This window comes from Panthera tigris, chromosome E3 (genome assembly GCF_018350195.1).
Source record: "Panthera tigris isolate Pti1 chromosome E3, P.tigris_Pti1_mat1.1, whole genome shotgun sequence".
Lineage (NCBI taxonomy): Eukaryota > Metazoa > Chordata > Mammalia > Carnivora > Felidae > Panthera > Panthera tigris.
Window position 1 is genome coordinate 34,866,212 of NC_056675.1, and position 4,230 is coordinate 34,870,441.

The following is a 4,230-nucleotide window of genomic DNA, read 5'->3' on the forward strand; positions in this document are numbered from 1 at the left end:
AACTTATATTATGTTATACATATAAAATCTTGCCTCCGTTAAAATGTACAAGGTAGACAACGTTTGATAACTGAAAGGGGCAAGAGAGAAACGTTTTTTGTTTTAAATGAGGACCCTGATTTATCTTCAATGAAGTTTGCTTTTATAGCTTTTCTATAACCACTGCAGATCAGTGAGTCTTACTTTTGTCAACATGACTTCAGAAGCTTGCCTGCATCTCAAGGTTGTAGAATACAATCAGACACGGCAAGGTAACTCTCCCAACTGTAAAGTGCTCTGTGAACATAGGTTAGCATCATCAACGACCCTGATTTGAATAATCATCTTCCTCCCTTACAGACTCACAGAAATTTAAAGTTGCAAGAAAATCTAGGGAGTGAGCACTTCACCTATCCCTTCAGTTTCTAGATGGGAAACCGAGTCCTGAAGAGCACCTAACTGATCAGCTGGTAGAGGTCAATGTGGGATCATAATCCAGGTCACTCCAAGTGGCATGTTTTTTACTCTATCCAGTGATATTTCTTTTGAATACAAGTTTGATTTAAATCTGGTAAAAACGCCACCCAAAGGTAACTTGGGTTTCAAATTAAGAGGACCTGAAAAAACTTTTATCTGTATCTACTAAGGTCACCACAGCCATCCGGTTTGCCCAGGACTATTCTGGCTTGAGTACCAAAAGTCCTGACGGCCCAGGACGCACCTCAGACCCAGAAAACCAGTCATCCGATACCCGGAATCTTCCAGCGGTCAGAGACAACGACACAAAACACATAACTGTATTTATATTTCAACCACTCTTGACAGTTGGACCATCATGTTCCTCAAGGACAATCAGAAAACCACTTAAATCTGCTCCCCACTTTTCCCCTGGAAGCAGGTGTCTCACAAGAAATGATTCATGTATCCCTTGGCCATTAAACTGTCCTTACCTATGGTGTAATGGTTACAAACTAAGACATTCAAATGATATCCCGGATTTAAATCTCAGATCTGCCCTGTACTAGCTGTGTGACCTTGAGCAAGTCACTTTACCCCCTTTAAAGCCTCGAAATGTCTCGCTTTGAAGTAAGGAGAATGCTTACCTTACGACCTGTTCTGTAGATGAAACGAGATCACTCATGTCAAGTGGTTAGCAGGGGCCAGGCATGCCACTAGTGTCCTTTAACGCACGACTCGCCCTGTGATTTAATATGCAAGCCCTATAAGTGAAGTGAAACACCAAGCTGGGACCAGCTTCTGCGCGTGGGGTCCCATGAACATGCCCCCTGGTTTGAGTCAGTCAGGAATAGCACTTCCCCCAATGAAAACCAGAAGAAATAGTTCAAACAACAGGCTTTCACCCTGGCTCAAAGGGTTAAACAAAAGCAACTGCTTTTACATGGGAAAATTTTGTCACCATCTTTTAAAGTGAAACCTTTTCATCTGTGCTAAAGCTTCAGAAGTCAGATTTCCCCCGAACTCACTTAGAGATTTTTGCTAGCAATGGGACTTTAATTACCTTTCTCATACACAGGGATGGCTCTCGTCTTTTTTTTTTTTTTTTCTTGTTTAAAGGAAGAAAGAAAGAACTCACTTTTTTTTCTTCGTTCATTCTTTTTTTTTTCCCTTCCAGACTGAAATCTTTTGTTCCTGGCACATTCCATATGCTACCCTTTAATATTTAATCAGCCCCCACCTCATCAGAAGACTGCTGGCCTCATTAGATAATTAATGGTTGCCAGCATCATATTTGCTTCAGTTAATACATCTGCAGCCAGCAATTAGCGCCTGAGTTTATTAGTTGCACTGGCTTCATTTATTGGGGAAGCATTCTGCCTTTGATTGAAGCCGCTGGGATCAGCATATGTGGACAGCTTGCCCCCCTGTTCCGCGGGATTCTTTTGTTTACATTTTTTTTTTTTGCTACAGTTTTGCAACACTGCGCATCCCAGCCCCGCCACTAACAGTTGGTGGAGAAGATTTCCCTTTTATAATTTAGAAGATAATTGGGTAATTCTGTGCAGGAGAGAAGGGCTGCGGAATGATTCTCTAACTTTGGGTGGAGTGAGGAGAGAGGAGGGAAGCGGCTGGCTAATTTGTTCTTTTGGAAATGTCTATTAAAAAAAAAGCCATATACGGAAAGTTGTAGAATATTCACTCTGGAGGGATGTGTGCTAAGAAACGTGATCTAATGTGTTAGGCAGCTGCTTGGAGCTGAGGAGTTGATGGGTGGGGGAGGGGCTCCTTCAACTCTAAACCTGACTTTCCACATCCTGGTCCCGACTCCACCTCCATTTTTATTACTAAGTGGGACGAAGTCAGTTTGTGCTTTTCAGGCACGCTTTCCTGGCAACCCTCATCACTGCCAGTTTCTTCCAGGTGATTAAAATCTTGGCCTATTACCAAGATTATTTACCAAGTCAAAACCCTCTTCCTTCCTGATGCCAAAAATTGGGAAAGAGGATCAGTAAGGACACAAAAATGATGTGATATCTGAATGAATGTGGGTATTAGTTTGTAGGTACATCAGAGAAACGCAGGACACAAAATACAACTCTCTGGATGGGGAGAAAAGGGAAGGAGAAAGCAGCAAAGTGGGCAAGTAACATCAGGCTTTCAAATTTCTCTGTGCCTCCTTTTTTAAGGCCCAAAATCGTGAAATCAAGACCAATCTAAATACAGGTGCCATAAATAGAAGGAAATAATGATGAAGATAAACATTTATTGAGCAGTTTTCAAGGGCCAGGCATCCTGCTAAATACACTTCTAAAAATGTGTGTTTTCTCATTTACTACTGAGACATCTCTATCGACCTTTCTCCACATTTTAAGATTGAGGGAAAGAAATTCTGTAGATTTGCAACAGGTTTTCCCAAGATCACACTACCTGTGGCATCTGGGCCACCACTCGCTTAGGTCCCATCATGCATTGGGCACCTCGTGTATGTAAATCTATTTCCTTCTCATGAGAGCAGGTGAGCTCAGGGGGATTGAGTTCACTTACCTAAGGATCAGCAGTAAGAAGGGAGGTTGCTTCGTGCCCACGCCTCTTTCCCCTCCTGCAAAGATGGATACCATCTAGGGCCCCAACTGGGGTTCATGTTGAAGGAACAGTCTATAATGGCTCCAGACTCCTCAAAGTCATATGCAAAGCGTCGGAATGCTTTCTCACAGCACTCAGCTCTTTTGCACGAGTCAAGGTAGATCCTACATGCTTCTTCAGGCCGACTGGCTTTTCTCCCGAGTTCAGTTGTCAACCTCAGTGAGAATACTGTAAGAGATAAACTACATCACCAATAAAAGTGCAGCCGGGAGATCCCTCCCCTCGCAACGCATTGCCTCTCAAACTGTAATGCCAGCACAAACAATATGGAAGACTTGTCACGCAGATTCTGATGGCAAAGTGTGGGAGGAACTGAGATTCTAAATTTCTAATGAGACCCTGGGTGATATCAAGGCTGGTAAAGCAGTGGTTCTCAAACCAGGGCACCCCTTAGAGTCTCTTGGGGTGCTTGTGTTTCTAAACACCAATTTCTAGGCATCAGCTCAATCAATTAAACTAGCATCTCTGAGGGGCGGGGAGCCAAAGATTCGGTATATCTTAAAAGCACCCCCAAGTTATTCTAATACACACCCAGAACAATTGGCTTGAAAAGAAAAATCTTAGCAGGATGAGTCAGCTGAGTGTCCTATGAGTGATATAAACCAAGAAGGCAACAGAAAGCAGATTCAAGCCATCTCCATTTACAAGACAAGAATTTAGACTTTGCCGGTTATAAACCACATTCTCGCATTGTTCTAGGAAGGTACACAATACTATTAGAAGGAAACACGACTTACCATCTTAGATCCCCAACGAGTTTTCTGGGCAAACACAAACAAGCTGTTAAACATCCAGGGTTTCAGTGTTCTCGTCTGTAAAATGGAGCTAACACTTTAGCTACTGTTGGAGAAGGTCATGGAGAGGACGTGACCCGCCGCTGACCTGTCAGCCGAATCTAGGAATACCACCTGCACCTGTGGTTCCCACCGTGGCGGCGTTGCAATTAGAGGGCGGGGTGTGGTGCAGAGACCCTGGCGGAGACCGTCCGCCCTGTGGACGTGGCCGAGCCCGAGCCCCGTGAAGGCTCCTGCACGAACTCAGGATCCTGACGGCGGGTGCGGAGACCGGCTTCCCTGGCGGTGTCCCCGGCAGAGCCTCCCAGGTAAGTCCCCTCGCTTGTTGACGTGCCACCTGCACCTGCGCGCGCTC

The 4,230-nt window shown here is 44.5% G+C and overlaps 1 long non-coding RNA gene across 1 annotated transcript; it reads right to left on the reverse strand.

Annotated features, from left to right (window-relative positions):
* Positions 1 to 1,095: 1,095 nt before the first annotated feature.
* LOC122234515 lies at positions 1,096 to 3,892 on the reverse strand. Its single transcript, XR_006212276.1, has 3 exons — positions 3,819 to 3,892; positions 2,983 to 3,249; positions 1,096 to 1,178 (listed from the first exon to the last, which is right to left on the reverse strand). It is a non-coding gene; the product is annotated as an uncharacterized LOC122234515 (long non-coding RNA).
* Between the last annotated feature and the right edge of the window lie 338 nt (positions 3,893 to 4,230).